Source organism: Lepisma saccharinum, chromosome 18, assembly GCF_977018435.1.
Source record: "Lepisma saccharinum chromosome 18, izLepSacc3.1, whole genome shotgun sequence".
Lineage (NCBI taxonomy): Eukaryota > Metazoa > Arthropoda > Insecta > Zygentoma > Lepismatidae > Lepisma > Lepisma saccharinum.
The window spans coordinates 70,943,038-70,967,872 of NC_139246.1; positions in this window are offsets into that span (position 1 = coordinate 70,943,038).

The following is a 24,835-nucleotide window of genomic DNA, read 5'->3' on the forward strand; positions in this document are numbered from 1 at the left end:
AGCGTGTTGTAAACACACTTGAAGGTGCAAATATAACGATTATATTCTAAATGTAGTCCTGCATTTTGTTTAGTCTCTTAACAATGACCAGACTATCTATCAGAATATATAAAACGATGTGTAGGGCCTCACACAAACTTCAATCGCGGCTAATTTGGAGGTGATTTGATGTGAACAAGAAAAAGCATAGATTCAATATTAACATATTACTTTGAGGTTTAGAAAATGATAAAATATGTGTGTAACAATGGTGCAATACTTGGTTCCCTTTTAATTAATGATTATAATTTTGCAATTATTATAATTATTATATAACTGCACTAATATAAACAACAAAGGAAGAAGTGATTCATTAGAAAATAGTTTCTTGAATTTTAATGTTAAAAAATATCAATATCTATTCATGTCACTGCTTGGGAATGACCTACTAAAAGCGCGGATTTTCATGAAAGACTATAATGTGAGTCAATATGTGAAGAAAATCGTCTCCTCGAATTAATAGCGCGGAGTTAGAGTAGAACCCAGAGAACCCTGGTAGCAGCAGATTTTCCATTTATCCTTTAGGAAAGTTCAATTTGCTGCTTCTCATGTAGTACATGCATGTGAAATATTGAGTTCAGAGTGCTGAAAACAATTCTCCCCTACTTCTCTGTTGTTACGAGAGTTTTACATGAGAGTATTTACGTTTTGAACGTAGTTTCCCCTTTCCCTGTAAGTAGGGTTGCGAGATTTCTAAAATAAAAAAAACGGGACATATAGACATGGATATAGTTAAATTTATTTTATAACATTTTTAAACATTACAAAATCAATTGCAATTTAAAGCATTGTTAATGCCGAATTGTTAACATTTTGACAAAATGTATTAATATTTGAGTGAACACTTGGCGTTCTTTAAGAGGATCTTTGTTTAGAATAATCACTACTATAAGGACATACACAACATAAGAATATATAGAACCCATAATAATATTAATAGTGATAATAATAAAATCGTCTTTACTAGAGCGGGCGTGTTTCGGCCGTCTCTATCGCAAAGATTACAATGAGTCGAAGTGGTTGGTAGATGACAGAAAATAAATACAGACGCGCACAAATATTCTCGTAGGGCCTAACGTTAGTGCCTCTACTCTTCAACCTTACAAGATATAAATGAATGTCACCATTAAAGAGAGTACTTTATGTTGGTTACCGAAGATACCGGAAATGTCGGTTCTCAGTATATCGATATTTAGAGGTGATATTTTCGAGTACAGATAACGGATCCCGTATATCGAGGGTTTCAGCAGTCGGCCTCCGTGGCGTAGTGGTTAGCACAGCGCGCTACGACGCCAGGGGTCCCTGGTTCGAATTCTGGCCAGGGCATGGTTGTTTGGCGAGTCTCTTCATCAATTTCATTAGGCCATATCATCACTCATCGATGGCGCAGTGGTAGCGTCTTCGCCTTGTAATCAAGGGGTCCTGGGTTCGATACCCGGTGGAGGCACATAGTGGTTCGGATCCCACTTTAAACTGTAGGTCCAGTCCCGATTACCCTTACTGTGCATGAAGTGGACTTAAAACACAAAATCAATCAATCACTCATCCTCAAATTTACAATTAAGAGGCAGAAAAGCGAAGTAAAATAAACCAAATTAATCAATAGTTTCAGCAGCACTAAATATACCCCGATTATACAACCATGTCAGGATATTTTTGTTTAATTTTGCCAGCTTTACGGTGCATTATATACACCAGCAAGTTAACCTCAAGGAAATGAAGTAATTAGCTCACGAAGCAGATTACATAAAAAGTAACTCCATCGTAGATTCCAGCCAAGGCTACTCCCTTAATATCGTGACACAGTAACCATCAGCCATGGAATCACTTCTTGGTGAACAAGGGAAATTACATTAACGTATTATTATTAACAATATTAAATATAATAGTATTATACACAGTGGCGGCGATTATGGGGCGTGGGGGTAGTTGCCTCCTCCCAAAAAGCCCCCGCAACTGCGTCCTCTAACGAAATTTCCTGACACTCCACTCATCTCCACTTCAAAATCAATGGAATAAAGAAATGAGTATGTTAAGAATTGATGACCAGAATTAGAGGCAAACCAGAAGAGTGATCATGTGAGAAGTCGACCCAATTCTTGAAATAATTTGATTTCGATCAGTCAAGTATGAGTTTTTAAACATTTAACAACGTTTTAGATTAACATCTTTTTATTACATGAATGCGTGCGTTTCGTTGGTTCTCTTCCTACCGCGCCCATTTGCCATTCCTTTCTCTCCAACGCAAAGTTTGGGGGACGGTCGAGATTCTAACCCGAGGCCACGTGATCAACAGCTTGACATGCTTTGCCCAGATGTCGGCTCGTTTTGCCCCGTCGCACGGTAAAACTAAAAAAGGAGCTCCCTCTCCTATCAGGAGAAAGAAAACCTCGCGAAGTGACACCCCGGAGACTTCGTGACGTGAGGTGAGGTGATACTCATTAGGGCTAAAAAGGGCTAAAACATCACCCTCGTTGTTGCAATCAATGGCAGAATTGCGATCCAGTCTCATGTCTTCATCTTTGCTTATGGGTGCGAGTAATCCGACCCCCGCCCCCTTCCTGTCCCTTCTCATTTCAAGTGCTGGAGAGTAAACTTATACCTTGCAAGTGTCAGTCTCAGAATATTATGAGTATAGAGTGAGCTTTAGATACCGGGGTTCAGTATCTCGAAATACCGGTTACAACGAAGATGCAGAAAGTACCGGAAAATAGCGAAGGTACCGTTTCGATATATCGATATTTCGGTGTTGCCAATACCTGAGATTCTGGTATTTTCAAGTAACGGTAAATCAATAACTCCACCATCTTTAAAAAGTATCACGTTTCATATCATTCATATTTATTTTCTAATCACACACTTATACTTATGCACACATGTGGAGGCTGTGTGCCTGTGCAGTGATTCTTTCGGAAGAAAGTATTCAGGTACTGTTTCTAAATTCGCAAGCAACACAAAACGAAAATCCGAAGTTAATAAACAACTATTTATATTCGGTTATTTAGATACAGCGCGTTCAATTTAAAATTGTACCCCAGTCCCCCCATTTACGAATACCTAACGCAATGCATTTTTTTGTTTGTAATGGTAACACGACGGCTGAATAGTCAAGTAGCTTGGTGTGGAACGAAGAGGCAAAGAAATTAATACTTACTCTCATGATGCATTTCCAATGGATTCAATTTTAAATTGAACGCACTGTATATTTTACGTGGCTTTTCTTCCTGTTTTCTTAATCGCGACGATTTTACTTTTAGGTACTACAAAGCAATAATTTTGTATATTCACACGTCAACCTGCCATTATCCTTCACATTTATGTTTTTACTTTATCAGTGACTCACTTACAATTGCCATAATGCATAGTCGAACATCTAAGCAAAAAAAGGGCGAAAGAAAATATTATCGCACTGCGTATCGGTTTTATTTAGGGGTGAAGCCGTTGCACATTACTCTATCGCGTCTGAACTGAATCTCCTTCCTGCCCCAAAGGAATGATTGATTAATTAAATTGCTTCACTTTACTTCGCTTCTTGTGCCACTCTTGGCTAATTTGCGAAGATGAGGATGAGTGATAACATGATGAAATTGATGAATGCACACTCACAAACTTCGATGCCCAGGCTAGGATTCGAACCCGGGCCCCTAGCGTCGTAGCGCGATGTGCTAACCAATCTGCCTTCTGGGGCCGGGCCAAAGGAACGAGTAGAGGTGGTTAGTTATCTAAATAACGTACATAAGTTTTTTGGACGAATAAACTGGTCGCTGCAGAAAATGGACCTTGCTTTGCGTTGATTAAAAAGAGTCTCAAAATATTTGATCATATATACTTGCTTCAAATTAGCAATCTCGTTACATAATTTTCTACAAGCTTCATGCTTTTGGCGTCTTTAAATATGTTGGCTAAAGAAGAGTAGTTGGATAGCCTCAGGCTGGATTTTTTTTTAAAGAAAAGACGAATTGATCTAAAGTTAAAGAATTTTCTGATCATTTTTAATGCATTTAACAGTTCTGCTGTACACTCAGCGGCGAAAGAAACAGTAGGCGAATTGTCCACCACCATTTTCATTCGGTCTGTATTACACAATGTGATGATACTGAATTGAAATAATGACGTCAATAATCAGAGAACAATGCCTGCATCGTACCAACATAGTGTCATTCCTTAAAACAACACAGGATGTAGAATAAAAAGTAATGAAAATAGCAATGGACAATTTGCCTACAATTTCTTTGCTGTTGACTGTACAAAGTAAAAAGAAAACACTCTTTGGTGGGTTCCTTTATTTTCCACAGTGGGCTTTTAGAACGCCACAACGTTATGATACGCTGTGTATGAATAATTGTGTGTGTGATGTGTTCAAATCATGTGTGTTTAGTGTGAGTTTTTTGTCCGGGTTCTTGTTTATGTTATCGTTTTTTAATGTGAGTGTGTGTGTGTCATTCCCTGATGCTTTCCTCCATGCTATTCTGCTTGACAGGGTAAGTAATAATTCTAAATTTAATTTTGGTATGCTAATGTTTCTTCTCCCATCTTGTTTCTGTTCGTTAAACCTCAATTCTAAAAATGGCTAATCTGGCAACAACGCATCTCGGTGACAGTGGACGAAATTCTGAACAGCGTCGTCGCTCTGCTAATTGCCCTGGCACTCCGCCCCCCGAGGTCAGCACAGCCGAATTTCTCGGAAACGAGCTGAAGACTTGTCCGAACTCACTGTCGGTGTCACACGTGAATGCACAGAGCATCGAAGCTCACCTCGATAGCTTCAAAGCTATTTTCTCCCCCCTGAATCTCCACTGCATTCTTGTATCGGAGACTTGGCTTAATCCCCTCACACCCTCCAGAATGGTCTCCTTGCGAGGCTACAACGTCTTCCGAAACGACAGGTTGAGGAAACGAGGTGGCGGGGTGATGGCACTGATAAGGGAAGATATTACTGCGGTGGTTGTGGCTATATCTGTCGGTAACTACGCACGAATGACAGAATATCTTTTTCTGGAACTTACCATCAACAAACAGAAGCTACTGCTGGCTGTTGCGTACCGTCCACCTGGAACGTGCTTTGTAAATTGTGAAGAGGAACTGGCTAAACTCATTCCCATGTACTCGCATGTATTATTACTGGGCGATCTGAACTTTCATTTAGAAACTGACAAACCTGAAGTAAATAAATTCCGCGCTGCTATCTCTTCTTACAATCTAAATATTTTGAAGCTCGATCCTACCTTCCACACGGCTACATCGCATTCTTGGCTAGATGTCATCTTAACAGGAGACTGCTCTCGAATCGCCAAACATGGACGAACGAGCGCCTGCGGTCTCTCGTTCCACGATCTTATTTACGTTGCTTACTCGCTCAATGTTCCGAAATCCAAGCCAAACATAATTGAATACCGCGATTTAAAGAAAATTAACCCCGCTTCACTGAACGAAGATGCTACAAGAACCCCATGGAATTCAATAAACAGCTTCACTAATATTAACGATAAGCTTAATGAATTAAATAGTCTAATCTTACACCTTTTCGACAAACATGCTCCACTAAAGAAAAAGCGCGTCACGCGGCCTGCTTCCCCCTGGATGACCGACAGCATTCTCGCACTTATGGCGGAGCGCGATTCGGCTCACCGCAGGTTTAAATCTGACAAGCGCCTCAAATCTCCAAATACTTTAAATAGTTTTAATAACTACCGCGTGTTGAGAAATCAATGTAATCAGGCCGTGCGCAACGCAAAGAGGAGGCTTTCTTACGAATTATTAAATATGCAAGGCAACCCCCGTATGTTGTGGAATAACTTAAGAAATCTAGGGCTAGGAGAGAAACGTAACGTAGATCCTACTCGTGTTTCGTCCCTTGATGAATTAAATACGCATTTCTCTCTCTCTCATTCAATGAATAACGATGCTAAAAATGTTACTATTAGAGCTATAGCAAACCACAAAACAGAAATGATAGAGTTCAATTTTAACCCAGTCTATGAGTTCCAAGTTGCAACTGCAATCGGTCGGATCAAATCTGGTTCTGAAGTAGCCGACAACCTCCCATTGCGACTAATAAAGCTGATTTTACCTCATGTATTGCCATACATCACTGACATTTTTAATCTTTCTCTGCGCTCTGGTATTTTTCCAGATAAGTGGAAAATAGCACACGTTCTTCCTCTCGCCAAGACTGACCCCGCCACTTCCATCGACAACTTCCGACCTATCAGTATTCTTCCCGCGCTATCGAAAGCATTAGAATACATTGCTCACGACCAAATCAGCCGACATACAAATGAAGTTCTGGCTCCGTTAATCACAGCACTAGCACCGCCATGACTCACATAACCGACGACGTCAGACAAGCTATGGACTGCAGACAGGCGACAGTTTTAGTTTTATTGGACTACACGAAAGCTTTCCAGTCACTCGACCATGATATTCTCATTTCCAAGCTAAAATCATTTTTTAATTTCACCACCTCCGCAACCGACTGGATCAAATCCTACTTAACTGGACGTAAAAAAAAATTGGTTTATGATGGCAAGTGCTCGGCGCTATCTGAGATTACTTGTGGCGTTCCGCAAGGAAGTGTACTCGGCCCTTTATTATTTTCTTTGTACATTAATGACCTGCCAAATATCTTCAAACACTGCCGTTATCACATGTATGCCGATGACCTCCAGTTGTACTATTCTGCACCCCCAGTAATGTTAAGCGATGGCATTTCCAAGGTTAATGAAGATATAGAGAGGATTGTTAACTGGTCGCTAGACAATGGCATGTATATTAACCCTAATAAAACACAAGCAATTTTGATTGCTTCCGATAAACTGAAACGTTACGTTGATCTTAACATTCTGCCTTCCATTCTTGTAGATTCTACTCACATTCCATTTAACCAAACTGTTAAAGATCTGGGAATTGTATTAGACGGAAATTTATCATGGTCACATCGCACAAGTTCGGCGTGTAGAAAAGCTTTCGCATCTCTGTATTCTATAAGACGCATGGGCAAGTTCCTCCCCACCTCTATCAAGGCCAAACTATGTCAGTCCCTAGTTTTATGCCATTTAGATTATTGTGACGTAGAGTATTCCGGCTTAACAGGTGAGTCAGCTAGACGTCTGCAGAGTGTTCAAAATGCCTGCGTACGATACATTTTTAATTTGAAATATTGGGACCACCTATCACCTTATTTTCTCAAATTGGGGTGGCTTAGTGTGCAAGAAAGACGAACGCTGCACATTCTGATTTTACTTTACAAAGTTCTCAACCTCAAGTCACCTTCCTATCTCCTCTCTCGCTTCCAATTTCTGCACGAATTTCACGATCGCGACACCAGATCACGCAGCTCATCAGTTCTCTCAATCCCCGTCCACAGATCAAATTTCTTCTCCAACTCTTTCTCTGTATCGGCTGTAAGACAATCGAATCAGTTGCCAGAAAGCACTAGAGCAGTAAGCTCCGTCGCTTCCTTCAGCAGACGTGTTCGCCACTCTCTTCAGAGTAGTCGTTAGATCTTCCCCTGTCAAGCAGACTAAAAAGCATTTGCAAGTGAACGAATTCTTAAAATACCTTGCAGTTACTTAAATACAATTTTAAATTTTGCATTCTTTCATTCCATATTTAGTTTTTTTGTGTATTATATATTTTGTATTTTGTGTTATATTCAGGGCTTTAAGACTTGTGTGTATGAGTATAATGTGTGTGTGTGGACCTATGTGAAATGACTTAGTGTACTTTGTGTATAATATAATAATGTATAATTTTAAATGTATGGTTGAGTGGAAGAAAAGGCTTTGTACGGCCTTAACTCCGCCATTCAAAACAAGGCATTATTAAATAAATAAATAAATAACTAATTCTGTGCAACTTGCTTCGTGGCCTCCCTTGCTGGCAGCGTCAGCGGAGTAAAGAATGGCGCCAGGAAGTCTCATCCCCCGGTCGGAAAACCTACAGACGCAAAATTGCATTTCCATTAGCTGCTAGTCACTACGTACTTCGTTTTTGCCATCGTTGGTACTCGTATCTGTCCATCAAACTTGGTCCATCATCCACTTAAGTAGGATATAATTGAAGTCAATACATGCGAACTACAAAGCAAAACGAATGAGTGACACTATACCTGTCATAGCAAAACTTTGGTGAAACCACATTCATCTGTGGTTTAACTTTGTTTTGAGTCCACGTTTTGCATGACAGGCTAATCGGGAAGGACTTACAGTTTAAAGTGGGATTCGAGCCTCTGATCAATCTACCCCAAGCAAGCATGAAAGTTCGATCTCGGAATCCCTTGTTTACAAAGCGACAGCGTTGGGCATGAAACAATTAGGGAGGCCCTTATCTTTGAAACGGTAGGCAGAATATGGGTGTAACATCATCATATTGACTCTTCGTCGTCGCATTGTAATAAAGGGGTACCGGGTTCGATGCCCGGTGAAGGCACATAGTGGTTGGGATCCCACTTTAAACTGTAGGTCCAGTTCCGATTAGCATTACTGTGCACAAAGTGAACTTAAAACACTAAATCAATCAATCAATACTGACTCTTCTTCTTTTTGCTTCGTGTACATGGTGTGAAATCACTGTTTGAGGGGGTCAAAGATCTTAATCTACACGTACGTGCGCGCTAATATGTATACGTAATTAAATACAACATTACTAATTACAGAATCACTAAATATTTAAAAATAACATTATTAAATCTTCAAAATTGTTGAAATTGTTTTATTATGGAACAGCTGAAAGATTGATTGATTGAATTGGTTTATTTTACTTCACTATTCTGCCACGTTTGGCTAATCGCGAAGATTGAAATGGCTGATATACAATGAAACCGATGAAGGGACACTCACAAATACCCACACCCAGGACGGGATTCGAAGCCGGAACCTCAGGCGTCCTAGCACGCTATGCTAACCACTTCGCCACGGATGTCGGCGTAACACTTGAAACATTGTGTTTAGTTTTTCTATTAATATAAATCAATTAGGCTTCATTCGAACATTTATTGTCCTTTCTTGTTTCACTTTAATTGTGAATACGTTGCTATTGCTGCAGATCTGTTAATGTTCTTTTCAAAGAGATCTTGCCCTTGGACCTCTCCGCTCCCATAAGTTCTCGTGCACTATCATCCGCTGAGAGGAGATCGTTTCGAGGGATATTGGGCAATCCAGTGTTACGGTGAAAAAACCTTCCTTCATTTCACTTCAGGTGACAAGATTGAACTGTTTGTGACATTTTGATCATTTTTGTAAGATTGTTTTACGTGTAAGATGTACATGGTAAGATGTCACTTACCGTGTTTTACACCAGAGCCCTTCATTTAATGAATTTATTTTGACTGTAATTTTAATTTTACGTTCAGTTACTCAGCGCTGGACCTAAAGTTAACTTCTCAGCCCGGACCTTGGGGTGCACGAGTTTGGGGTGGCAAAATGCCTTATCTTATTTAAATCTTCTTTTCGTCAACATTCGTGAATTGTAGTGATAGTGAGTTGCATGTTATTGAGTATAAGAAAGCAAGCAGAAAACAGCAATTTCAGGAAATCAGGCTGTGATTCCGCCCTTTGGAAAATTATTTCTCACTTATTGCAGACGATTATTTTACCAGGACCTTAGATAACTTGCAGGAAATATCTCGTTTCTACCGTTCTGCACGCCCTGTCAAATCCGCGTCGTGGTTAACCAGACGGTACAAATTAGTTACCTTCACCTCGTACTAATCCACACAATCCACAATATTTTCACAAAAAAAATTACTGGGAAAGGTAGCCATATTATTGGTATTATAACCTGAGCATTGCATTGGTTTGGTTTAGAGTACGAGGTCGTTGTATTATGAAGTTTATCTAATTTTGTGTTGTGTCAGATGTTGGTAGAATGCTGAGGATTTCGGTTTTCCCCTTAGTTGACTTATATTCAATGACAACTTAAGGAAAGCTGAGCACTTGTTTATCGCAGAAGAAAATTGTTATAACAATGTAAAATGTGACAAATCCACAACAAAATTATATGGAAGGTAATTTCGTACTTTGGAAGTGACGTGTATATAACCTATACTGAATGAATGAATGAATACTGCATTTAAAGGTCTTTCAATATTGCTCATGTATTAGGGGAGTCTACAGACCCCCCCCACCCCCGGTACGCTCTCAGACAAAAAAAATGTAAAGTAAAAAGTAAAGTTCTTGCGTGGAAATATGACCATTCTATTCAATTGCTATTGCCTTCGGTTTGTAGACCGATTGATTATAAAAAAAAGTGTTTTCTAAACTTTTTTCCGAAGCAGCTTGCAGCTTGCGTTTGCAATGTACGAAGTTGCAACCAGGAGACAGGACAACCAGGCGATCTTGCTTCTCTTCTATCGGTATCTAAGGTTGCCAGACCTTCATCTTTTATGCTTAACTTCGCAGCTTTTAAATAACGTTATTTTTTTAACATTAAAGCATAAAGTTGGTTTACAAAGTTTAAATTGAGAATATTTCTGTTATACGTTTCGTCAAGCAATGCAGAGAGAACACGGGAGTGAGCATTCTTAGTTCTCTCTCTTCCCACACGGCCTGAATGTGTTTCTGAAGCAGTGGCAACCATGCCCACTAAGCCCCTCGCAGACAAGGGATGGGGGGAAACAACTCGGTGTTGCTTTTAGATGTTATATGTAGAAGCACTTCCCAGGTTTCTCTCGCTCTTCCTGTGTAACTTGCGATAAATGCAGAATTCCTGTGTTGTGCGCACAATCGAAGGCAAATGTAATAATAGACAAATTGCTAATCATTATGTTAATAAATTCTGTGTTCCTCAATGTGATTTTCCCGTGTAAAAATACTGTATGCTTAAGTGTAACCCTACATCAAGTAATATATAAAAGTAATAATAATACAGCTTCTTTAAAAAAGCCCTGTCTGGGAAAGTAAATAATGGAAAAAGCTATGGATATTTTGCCTGCTATAATGTTTTCCGTTGTCTGTATATAAGAAAAGGACGTTTTGCTGTGGTCTTCGAAAACGATTGCGTCAAGGGGTCGTGGGTTTGATACAGGTGGGGACACGTGGTACAGTGGTACGGATTCCACTTTAGACTGTAGGTTCAGTCTCGAATAGTCTTTCTGTGCAAAAAGTGGCAATTGAATTCTTCGAAAAGTAGCATACATTTCAAATCTTGGTCGAATGTTTGTGCTTACAGTTGCCATGCATTGCCAATGTCAACACTAAACTAAAAGTTCCAGTGTATTTCTATTTTACACCCATTTTCAACCTATCGGGTTAATCGATACATACGCCAAATTTGCATAAATTTCATATACAGGGTGGCTCAATAAGTCACTTAACACCCCCAGTACAACGCCACTGCGGCATGGAACGTGAAAATGGCAATGACCAATCGTTGCCTGGCCAAGGGGGAACCACATTGACGTCACCCGCATGGTCGGCAGCCATCTTGATGTCCGCCATCTTGAATTCAACTTCAGAAATTTAAATGGGAAGGCGGTCGTGCGATATATCAAAATGGGCTAGAATTTCACCAGGAAAACAACTGTAACATTCGTTTTTACCTAACTTTAATTGTTGCAGAGTTAACAATACCACAAAGTTTGGCTCAATAAGTCACTTAACACCCCCAGTACAAGGCCACTGCGGCATGGAACGTGAAAATGGCAAAGACCAATCGTTGCCTGGCCAAGGGGGAACCACATTGACGTCACCCGCATGGTCGGCAGCCATCTTGATGTCCGCCATCTTGAATTCAACTTCAGAAATTTAAATGGGAAGGGGGTCGTGCGACATATCAAAATGGGCTAGAATTTCACCAGGAAAACAACTGTAACATTCGTTTTTACCTAACTTTAATTGTTGCAGAGTTAACAATACCACAAAATTTGGCTCAATAAGTCACTTAACACCCCCAGTACAAGGCCACTGCGGCATGGAACGTGAAAATTGCAATGACCAATCGTTGCCTGGCCAAGGGGGAACCACATTGACGTCACCCGCATGGTCGACAGCCATCTTGATGTCCGCCATCTTGAATTCAACTTCAGAAATTTAAATGGGAAAAGGGTCGTGGTTCATTCCGCGTACAACGGGATATCGCTCATCTCTCTAGGGCAATTAGCCTCCGATCTACACTCATTTATTTGAAACTCTACATTTTACTCAAAATCGGCTCGGGACCAAGGGAGTTACATGTGAAAATGGCCTTGTGAATCAAAAGGTTAATGTAAGAAATGGTCGAAAAGTTAACAATGTTTCCTTGTTTTCTTTGTTCAACAAATGTAAAAGAAAAATCATGCTAAAACGCTTTTGAAAGTCAGTTTAAATACAGATGTCTGAGAGATATGTGCAATCAAACCATGGCCAGTATTAATGGAAGGACAATTATTCCAACTCATTATATACATTCACACTTTGTGCTTGGGGGAAGTGGGTGGTCAGACGAGGCACTTTCTGCATCTCCAAAATAAATCAAGATTACATTCTGAGCTCCCGGCAGCCACTTACGGTTAGCAACTTTTTACTTTAGTAGAAATTTTAGACTAAATATTTGGTCAAAATTGCCGGTTTTTCCCTTAATTTTGCAAAAAAATATTTCTTGCTTGCTTCGATTGTAATATAAACGTTTCTACACGTCACATTATTTTGAAAGAATTGGCGACCTATTCAATTAAAATGTTCCCTACATAGCTATTTCTATTTTGTTTATTTTTGGCGCTGGTCTATTTCGTGAATGAATCGAGACAATGAGGTGGAATGATAAAATTATGAAGGTACAAACACGATGTCCATGTCATTATTATCGCGTTTATTCTTTAGATTTTGCTAAACTTTGCGGAAAGTTGTGAAAAAGTATTAACGCAATCTTTCAAACCAGAATTTTGGTAATTGTTTGAGACCCTCAAGATTGACCCATGTAAGCAATCGGATCTCCGACGCTGTGCTTCTTGCTTGAGTGCGAGGGGACGTCAAGGGAGGGGAGAAGGTTGGTGACGCCGTTCTTGGCTGATTCAAGGGTTGCCGCTTGAAAATATGGAAAGAAGGGAGACAGACTATGCCATTCCTGTTTTCTCTCACACAGAAAGATCGATATTTAAGATTTATTGGGGATCGAAAGCACATAATACCGAAAAAGACTTGATTCAGTTAACATGCATTTATTATTATTATTATTAGACGTATAACATATAGCGAATACATTACATTCAGTTAGGGAAGTTTTACAGTGAATATTGTTTAAAATTTGTGCATTCATAGAGCCGTAGGTTGAGAATTCTACGCCAAAGAGAACAACACAATTCGACACACCCTTTACACACCATTAAACTTTTGCTTTTGTCGAAAGTATAATTTTAGAACATATATACTCAATATGAATGAAAGCTCACATTGTGAACCGACCGAGGAAATTTACTTCACTCAATTTAGGGTTAAAACGGACAATTTAGACCGGTTTGTTAGCGTAAAAAAATATGTATATGAAGTTATCCAATATTTGAAGGCATAGAAAACATTTCCAGGTCCCTAGCCTCTCCCTTCCCTGCATTGAGAGAGCTGCTGCTGTGCAACTGGTCACCGCTGAAACCAACTTTGTTCTATTTTATGTCTTATATTTGTACAGTTATAAGCCCACCAAATGATGCCCTGTTTAAAAGGGAAATGGGGGGAGGGGTGGACTGCGAGATTCATTTGTGGAGTTTATGCGTACCATACCCCGTTCGGTTTGGAAATATTGACCCTGGCAGGCCTTGTCAGCTCCTGCTCAGAATGTGTAGAATAAGCTTTCTACAGGAAATGGTAAGAACACTGGCCTTTGGCAAGAGGTGACGAGAGGCCAAGCGAGGGTTTATATACGTGCGCATGAGAGCGACACGGGGTCTTTTAATCTGGAATCATCGGAGAAGCAGGAGCTACTGGTCTTATTTCTAAACCGAACAGGGTAAGCTAGTCTACACCCATTCTGCCATTTGCATTGCTCACTTCAGTCTAGAAACGAATCATGAGTCTATTTTAATGAATAGTTAGATATTTGTACCTGCCCGTTCAGGGCTGTTTCTACCATCAACTAGTACTAATAGTACATCCCTATTTAAGATAGCGCGTTCAGAGGAACGCTACGTGGTGGATTGATGCGGTCATTTTCATTTTCTTTTGGAAATGAAAAGCGTTATGCTTTGTTTTTATTCATTTATATAATTTGAAATAAACGAAAATTGAAAGGATAGGCATCGCTACGTGGTGAGATGCTTGGGCTTTTCATCCATTTTACGGAAATGTGATGAAAATTAGCGCTACGTGTTCGAGTTGCAGAATTTTTCATTTATATCATTCGAAATAAATGAAAATTGAAATTTGTTAAATAGTGACATGTCAGAATTGTTTTTCTCCGCGAATCTTTATTTTTGGGGCAAGCTGCGTAGCACGCAGTTTTAATGTTAATGATGGTTAATGTCGATACTCAGCTTTAATTCAGTCCTTACCCACCACACCCACCCAATAGGCTAATCACCCGCTGCATTAAAGCACATTACAATGCGGAGGAAACGAAAATAGAATGTTTCCTTTGGTAGCCACGGGCAATGAGGCAACAGCTCTGCGCTCTTGCTTCGTCGCGATTTTCCGCGTCGATGCGATGTGGCATAAGGTACGTCCGTCATTCCGCGCGCCGGAAGGTTCGATGTCGGACATTCGAGTGTCATATTCCGCCCAGAATTTGGCCAGCCCGGGCGCGTCTACCGACGAGCCTTTGTCATTCCGCTCCTAGTAACGCCGTGGTTCGCTCGAACCCGGTACCTTCGGTCAGGCCCTGATGGCTATGACAAAACTACCACCTGGGAAATGTTCATCAATTCACAGGATTTTATCTACATTTTGAAAGTGGCACTTGATTTTGATGACCCTTGTTTTTGCAGTAGTCTCTTGAACAATTTGGTATTTTTTTAACGTAAATTTGGTGTGTGACTTATGATATTTCGGCTATAAACGATACGACTCAATCACACCATGGTGTGTGTACTTAGTGGGTCACAGCAGAGAGTATTGCTGAAGTTAATTGTGTTTTTAATTAATTAAAGTCCTTTAAAGTTTCAATTTCATATATATATTTTTAAAAACAGACCGTAACTTGTTAATGATCCGAAAAGTAACGCCGTTTGTGTTTATGTGTTTTAAGTTAAACTGTTAAAGATTATCGCAAGGAGGATATTTAATTTTATCACGTATAGTTTTGAAATGCACAAGGATCAGTGGTCGACTCACTCGTAATTTAAAATGACTGAAATCTCCTCGCCCCGAAGATGGGAGCCTTGGTACTAATAATTGTAGTGCAAATTGATAAGGAGATAGTCGAGAGAATACACGAGTCAGTCGCAGAGCATTTTTATTTTTACCTTGTTTAAGGAATATTTTTTTTACTAAAGTAAAGTTAATATGTGAAAAAACGAAACGCTAATTATATTTCTAGGAATAGAGGAGCAATTATATGTCCGCTACTATACGCTGCGTAAGTAGTAAGAGTGACGCTACCATTCGGTTAGAGTATAACCCGCTCGTTGATTCAATGTTCTAGCTAAGGGATAATAATAGGTGTTTTTAGTTGTACGCGCAGAAATACCGGTAGTGAAATATAAAAGAGTGCGCAAGTGTTTATATATATGTTTTAAGGAAGAGAGGAGCAATGATGTCCGCTACTAAAGGTAGTAAGTGTGACGCTCCCTTCCATTAGTTTTGAGGTTATGTCTTCCCCTACGAATTAATTGTGTACACAGAGGTACCCGTAGAAAGAGGAATGACACTGTCATTGTAGCGCAATGACATAAGAATGACTTAGTCTGCATGACTTTTAGTTTGTTAAAACACCATAGTTAGGCGTAAGCCAACTTGTAATGAAAAGTAGAACGAGACGTAAGCGGTATTCAAGGCGTGGAGTATTTCACATATTAACGAGATTTTTTTGTTATTATCCATATATTTATTGTCTCCTTCAGCTATTTATTAAAGGATGGCTTAATATTCCTCCTTTTTACGTTTTCTAGCTTTGAATTTTAAATACCTTAAATTTCATGTGTATTTATATTATCATATTTATATTTCAAGTTACGGCATTCCTTAATGTTTAAATAAACACTCTTCAGCATTATTCAACAGATTTCGTGTGGTTATTTAATCGCATCGCAAATCACTAAATAGCGATAAAAGTTAAAAAGGTTGTTTAAATTAAGGCAAAACTGGTTGTAATTTTTTTTCATTAAATAACGATGAAGTATTGCGAATAGTATAATCAATCAAGCCCTCCCTTAGGTATAATCACGTTTACATTCCGTCAGCTTACGATAGGTTTAAACACGCAAGTTTAATCTCTGCACCGAAAGCACGATTCATTCGTTGTTTTCCTTTTGTTCCTTCGAACTCAGGATATGTGCAGTCGCAAGACTCAAGTCCAGGATTTTCCTCCCATGTAAGTCGCCAGATTTCCGTGCGTAAATTTCCAGTTTCGCGTTAGCGGAAGAAACGTATCCTATTTCAGTCTCCAAGAGAGAGAATTTGATGACACCTTTTTTTTCGTCTAGTGTCGGGATGGATGCGGAATTTGTTGTAGATGAACTTTACACTCAGGTGGCTTAGTAGCCTCCAACCGAGGTGTGAATAGTAGCCTCTTCAAGGGCGCTTATTTATGCGATTTTTTCTCGTCCCTTCAGAATTTTCAAAATTTTCCCGAATGAAATTTAATTACTTCTTACAGATTAATTTCATGTTAATCTTCGTAAAGTAGGTAATAGCGAGTAATTGTGCTTATATTTTAATCTCCCACACGTCATAGACTTTAGTTGAAGTAATATCATACGAAAGCAACGTGATAGCCAAGAAATGTTTTCTAAATCAATAACCCAGATTAGTTTGTTTTGAATTTACATTTTTACCTAAGAGAGACAAATGCGCCCCCTCCCCCTATTTTGCCGACGGTTTCAGACCGGTCAAGGCGACCTCTTAAGGTCACACCCGGGATGTTTATGGTTTGCTTTGAGCAATTTTAATTTGATTTTTTTTTGGTTGGTTAGTATTCTAAACCGTTTTTTCCATTTTTCTCCGTTTATTTAGATCAATTTGTGTCATGAAATATTTTTGTCCCATTTTCCCGTTACTATTATCCTATTACTAATTTGGAACTTCATTTTAACTGTTTATTTATGCTATACGTCAGGCGTATGCAAGCACAAACCAACCTCGACTAGTGACCGTTAACAATGCGTCACTATGTCGCCTTGATATATTCCTCCATCTTTATGTATTTTTGTAATTAATGATCTTAACGTCATTGGAGCCATGTCTTTTACTCTTTTATTATATCTTAGTGATCCCGAATTTACTTGTGGCTAGGTCCGTTTTAACAGCTGTGACGTTACCAGATTTTGGGTTAATTATATTTTTTTCGTCAGTTCCTCATTTTTTACAATGCTTTGACACTTCTGACATGATATTAATGGATTTCGTCGGGTTAATTTTTCTGATACCAGGGGATATATTTGATACCATCTACATATTACTTTTATATATTTATCAATATTTAATCCTAGATATTTTCGTTCATTTTGTGCCATGTCATAACTTTAGTTTTATATTGCACATTATTTTATATTTTGGGAGAAGCCAGGGGCTATATATATATAATTTAGTCAATATATACATATATTACTTTTGATGAAGTCAGATTTTTCATTTTAATGGTGTTCCTGTGTTAAGGCGTCAAATGACATTTTCCGCCTTTTATTTCTTTAGCCTTCATTCAAACTTTGTTTTATACTTTATACCACTTATTGGGCAGTTTATTTTTACTTATTTTTACTCATGATTTTCACTTGCCTATAAAAGACGATTACTTTACACATTTTTTATTTCCTTTTAATATTGAATGACTGTGAGCAATGTAGTTCATTCCTATGTCCAACCTGTTTCCTCCCCTGTTCGGGAATTCCACGAGTTCAAGGAATTTCGAAAGTCGCCCAGCGATTTTTTTTGAGGCCGCACGAAGAACGCATTCCTGAAGGCTTTGGAGCCCACCAGCCTCCTTTGGTTTTCAGCGGTGTATGTCACCTAGCAGCACCGAAAATCCTATTCCAAGTGACATCCCAGGATCGGATCAGCGTCAGAAACATCAGAAGAAATGTCATCTTACAGAGCAAACCCCCCCCCACGACTCTAACCCCCTTAAGAAGAAACATGAACATCTTTCATGTACATCGTCCCCTTTTGCTCTGTAAGGACAGGCAGTGTCCTTCACCACATATTCGAACTTTCCGGGTACAGTCAACGACCCAAATGTGTTGAGACCCAGCCCTGTGGATCAGCAACCTGCCAGGACACCTGTGACGTTTTCATCCTACCAGTGGCCATAATTACTGTATGCAATGGCGTCTGCTGTGAACTTTCGGGGGCCTATCCTAACATCCCCCCAGTGTTCGCCATTGGACAAGGCATATTTTTGGGGCTTGGAACCGCTACTTGGAGTGGCTTCCAATGGACTACCCTGTGTTCGCCCGCCCCACGGCCACGTCCTTTCATCTGACCTTTGCTGCCCAGTATTCCGGAACTTTCCACACCGGGATTCGACTCCGGTCCCCCAGTGACAATGATCGGTCAAGGACCGTGTAAGTCACAGAACAGTGCTTCGTACCCCAGGACTTCGGGGTTGGAATGTATTTGGATTGCCCTGCCGTCTCATTTCTCAGGTCATAGTGTGCACACATAGTGTGCTAAGAACGTCAGTGGCATAGTGCAAACATAACCTTCATCTATTTTTTAATCTTCGTGTGGTTGTGCGCAGTCCAGTGGAGCTTGGTGTTTACCACGGTCTTTTTGCTCTCGCCTCGAACTGTCATCCTGATGAGGCGGAAGATTGCGATCATGCGGCATTAAAGTTTCTCACGGATTACGTTCTGTGCTTATTTAGCACTTGTTCAGAAGCAAGTCGCATGTATCGCGTTACGATGCAGTGTGTTGAACTTTCCGCTGACCTGCGAACAACACTTTATATCGCTTGTTGACAAACCGTCAGCATTTTTGATTACGAAAGACTCTTCCAGCGTGTGGCTAATGAAAACAAAAGACTTTCTTTCAGCTTTCAAGCTTGAGCTTAATTCTGTTAATTTTCGGTGAAGGGTCTCCGACATTTTTTTTATTATTTTCTTTTATGTAACCTTTTTTTCTTCATGTAATAAACAAAAACCTTTTAAATTTTGGCGAATGGCAGAAGGTTCAATTTAAACCTTTCATTATTACAATTTCAATTTTGGAAATTGTTTCGCAAGAGGGGGTGTCGTACCATACCCCGTTCGGTTTAGAAATATTGACCCTGGCAGGCCTTGTCAGCTCCTGCTCAGAATGTGTAGAATAAGCTTTCTACAGGAAATGGTAAGAACACTGGCCTTTGGCAAGAGGTGACGAGAGGCCAAGCGAGGGTTTATATACGTGCGCATGAGAGCGACACGGGGTCTTTTAATCTGGAATCATCGGAGAAGCAGGAGCTACTGGTCTTATTTCTAAACCGAACAGGGTAAGCTAGTCTACACCCATTCTGCCATTTGCATTGCTCACTTCAGTCTAGAAACGAATCATGAGTCTATTTTAATGAATAGTTAGATATTTGTACCTGCCCGTTCAGGGCTGTTTCTACCATCAACTAGTACTAATAGTTACATCCCTATTTAAGATCTCCGCGTCCAGAGGAACGCTACGTATGGACAATACGAAGCTTTGTCGTCTTCCAGGCCAGTGTTGTTTAAAAGTCATTTGTATTTCATATTTATTTTATGTCGCTTTTCTTCCACTTTTGACTATTCACGACGATGGATCATGATTATGTTAAATGGACGAAGAGACACTCACAAAACAGCAGCCTCTTCCAGGCTGACGGGACTCGAACTCGGAGTGTACGGTCACTCAACGCACTCGTCCACAGTGTCGAACATTTAGAAGTGGGGGAAATAATCTTTTCACACCATATTTCTCTGGAAATTACGTTACGACTATGCGTCAATCAGTGATTGAAAATATCATTATATTTTAACTGACATTAAAAATGTTGTTGAAAAGCCTTAATTTCTTTCTATAAAAATATGTTTCAAAGTATGGATATTGGTGTAAGAATAGAATTTAATCGGTAAGTTTTTATAACGACAAGTATATAGTTTAAAACTTTTTTGAAGAGTTTCATTCATTTTCTAAGATTAATCATTCATATTAATATGATACTTTTGGAGGTTAAGGCTTTCATTTTAAACCTAAAATTCCCAATCGGTTGTTCGGCGTAGCTATAGGCTAGAAAACAGAACACTGAGCGGCGCATAATATGTTGACGCTACCGTTGCCCCATATGGGACGCACTATGCTATTTGTGCTGTTTGGGTCCGTGGCATCGACACAAAGAGATAACGGTCAAAGAAATTCAAGGCGATAAAAAAATCTCACCAAGAAGAGCTTGAAATGTAATTCATGCCCATAAAAGAGCACATAAAAATTCGGAAGGAAAATTTTCAAATACTTTGTTTTTGTTTTCTGCCACTGCCAACTCCCATACATAATCATACAACCATCGAAAAACCATGTTTTCTTAAAATTGTTAAGTTTATTCTAGTTTCTTACGAACTTTAAGTTTTATACGTATTTTACGTGTAATTTACGTGTCATGTAGGAAACCTTCTTTTACGCGTAATTGCACAAGTGGCAGAAGAGGCACGTTTGTAGATTACTGAAGCATATAACACCAACAACAGCAGAAGCGCTCTGAAGTTGAAATATCGAACTCGAGCGCTTGTAGTACAGCTTGCCATGATGCAAGAAAGGACAAGTACAAAAACATGCTTTTCTGTCACTCGAACCCTGAAACGTTACACTTGCGCGCTGCACGTTAACAAAGACGGTCTGGAAGTAAAATTTAAATCTTGCATTTTTTTTTTAATCAGGCCCACCAGTATATGACGAAGAGAAACATTTGTGTTTTAAATAATAGTTGAAGTTTGTTACAAGGGAGAGGGTATAAGCAGCAGATCTTTGGAAACACTCATATAGTTTGAGGGTAATGCTAATTCCGTGTTAGAAAGGAAATATACCAAGGAAGATCACAGGACTTTTTCTCAGGGAGGGAAGAGTCATTGAAACAGTATTATTATTATTATTATTATTATTATTATTATTATTATTATTATTATTGATACTACTACTACTACTACTTCTGCTGCTACTACATCTTATGTTACTTTAGAATACATTTTCAATTTGTATTCTGTATATATTATATACGATTTGCATAACTGTATGCTTAACATATTAATTCGTGTATGACTAAAGCTGTTTTTTATTGTTAGAAAATCAGTGTAAAATAGACCAAGTTTAAATGTAACCCTACTGCAAATAATAATAATAATAATAATAATAATAGTTTCTGTAACTTACGTCCTGTAAATCACAGAAAAATATATTAATCATAAAATGTCGCTACAATTTCAGCATTCGAATTACATGAACTCTTTCCAAAAGTCTCAGGAGAGGCCGACCTTGGAACATACTGGTACTAAATTCTGTGAAATTTGCCTTGTAATCAAGGGGTCTTGTGTTCGATGGAGACATATAGTGTTATGATGTAGGTCTAGCATGACTAGCCTATTTCAACGTAAGGATTTAAAATAAAAGTTGAAGAAAATTTAACTCATCTGATTCATCTAACGTATTAAGCAATATATATATATATATATATATATAGGAATATATATATATATAGGAATAAGGTGGCCAATGAAAAAAAAAGGAACAGGGAAAGGTTTCAAAATACAGTCTTTAAAATCACAATAACCCAGAGTATGCCATTCAAATAAAGGTACAAAATCACTAAAAATGGGGCCTAATGTCAAATAAAATATAATAACTAATAATAAAAAGCAATAAAGAATGTAAATCAATTTTAAATAACTGATATGCTAAAGATGTGAAGGTTCACGATGTGAGACATTATTTTACCATTACGGGAGTGTAAACGTGGTGAAAATAGTGATTGAAGGCTAACAAAATTGCAATAATTGCCTCTAAATCTACAGAGGTGATAATAAACCAAAGTAAATGAGCGGAACCAAATTTTTTGTCTTCAAATGTTAATTATGTAGGTGACGTAAAATGAATTGAAGTGACGCAATAATGACGTAGTATCCCTTAGGTACTAGTCGAAGAGAAATTTGTAAACAAACTAAAAATGTAATTGAACATGCCTCATCTCAATTGTCGTGTCCATTGATTGACGAATATGAACAATCTCATCAGCAAAAATAAATTGTCAAGATACTTGTCATATCCATACTACATTATATATGCGAATGCTTTATTTAAATAACTCCAACAGTTCACCATTATTAGTACTGAATTTTTGTCTTAGATGTATGAAGATTTCGAAGTGCCAACTTGGAATTGATGTTTCGACGTCGAACGCTGGATCGAGTTATTATCCGAAGTGCAAGAAAGTCATGACGTCAGAATAACTCTAGGGGGGAAAATTCTTGGGTGGGGAAATTCTAAAAAGTAAGCATGCTGGAACATGCCCGGCTGTGAGAGCAATAGAGTCGCCGCTAGGCAACAGATTATGCGAAGTCAGGAAAAAGTAACGGGAGATGTATCGTTGCTCAGAGTCAGTTCCTTGGAAAAGGAGCGGAGTTAGCCATTGTGCATTGTCATATTGCAATCCTGTCATTGTATCAATTTTCACCTTCGGCCGGAACTGTCCAAGGTTACTGGGTGTATGGGAACGCTGAATCGCAGCCTTCGGAGTTTGCTAGAATTAACTGACGCCGGTAAAAGGGAATGAAGGAAATGAACTTTCAAGAAATGTGAGTCGCCGGTATGGGACGAAGCTTCACTTGAAATCTGGAGGTGAAAAGGAAAAGGGGGGGGGGGGTAAATTCTTAATTTTCAGCTCGGATTCATCGCGGCGCTCGGGACAGAAGGAAATAGTGGATGCGCAACATACATGCGCCAAAGATCCAAGCGCGTGTCGTTACGTAACAAACGTGACTACACATTTGTGAATGTATCTTGTTCGAGTTCTACGCAACTTGATCATAACAATGATTCAGTATGAAATGAAATCGTTATCTGGGTCATTCAGTCCTATGCTAATCTTGTATTTCAAACTATTCTTTTACAGGCTTGGAGTACGGGAAACGAGAACACAATAAAATAAACGTATTAAGAAAACATATGGCAAGGATCGCTATTATTAATACCTTATGCAAAGTTCATACGGATACTGAAACGCTGCGAAAAATATTTCCGAAAATGATGACATCTGAACTGACGGGAAATTAAGATATAATATTATATTTACTAACAAACTATGCAAAGTGAAAAAGGTTGCAATCCTTTTTGGACCACTTAGTGCGCTGAATTCTCTTTAATTAGGCGTGATATGAGCTCTATATTGACATATTTAAAATTATATCGTAGCTATGCGTTTCCTATTCTTTTATATTAATGCAAATTACAACTATTCTCTTTGGAACTAAATATATCTAGGGTGGGTGGGCAAAAAGGGAAAAAAAATATATAATGCCTTAATTATGTGAATATAGTTCAGCCATTACTAGTTTTATAACACACGAAGTGTCAAGAAAACATTTTGTTCACGGGTCTCTATTAAAATATGCTTTGCATATTTATATATACGTAACATTTACTAAAGTCTTTAATCAGACTGGACATTATCGCCATTCTGCCGATAGCAGAAGGTACTTTCACCAGTTATTTGGGATCCCTGGGTAACTGGAGAAAATGGTATTCACTGAGCGCATTTACATATTATTTCGTATTTTTCACCATTTCTTCATTCTACTTGATAAATCTCACTGTATAAATGCGCATTGCATAAACTTCTAACGTCGCCCTGTGAACGTCACACTCTTCCGTCTAACTAGTGTGCATAATTGGCAAATAAATTGAGTAAAGTTCATCCATGTGTTTAATAACCAATAAATATTCGCATATAAAATTAATACTCTTCGTAAAATCGCCCAAATAGCTGTTGCCTGTTATTCGTGTTCTTGTGATGGACAGAGATGATGTTACAAAACCTCTGTGACTGCTAAAACGCGTTCTCATCATTAGTGGTTGCTCAAATTCCTACGTATGCTCCGCTTGTTTAGGGTCTGACTGAATATAAACACGGTGAGGTCTTAAGGGGGAAGGCGTACAAGATTCTCCTTTATTAATTCTAAATATAGGTACAAATTCGCAAAACTTTAACATTATTTAATGAAAATTGATAATCAATTTTACCTTAATTTAAACAATCTCTAACGTGTATCTGTTATTCAGTGAGTAAGTGATTAACGTCGTGATTAGGGAAGCACAAATCTGTTAATTAACGCTAAGGAACGTTGATATTGATGAATGCCGTAACTCGAAATATAAATATCGTAATTGGGCTTCAAGTTTCAACAGTAGATATAATATAAATACACATGAAATTTAAGGTATTAAAATTTGTCATGAGCTATAAAATGAATGCGTAGGAGGAATATTCAACTGTCCATCAAAGCAATAGCTCAGAGAGGGTAAAAAATATAACATCAACAAAAAATATCTCGCTAACATGTGAGAAACATCCGCGCCGTGCTCTCTTAATTGTGTCCAGTTAAATCATTATAAGTTGGCTTTGCCTAACTTTTGGGTGCTTGAAACAGAAATGCTCAAGGTCCCGGGTTCGATCCCCGGCCGGTTCAAATCCGGGAACTTTTCTAACGGTGGAAGCGGCCCCGGCGCCTACCCAGCGTCGAATAACATGG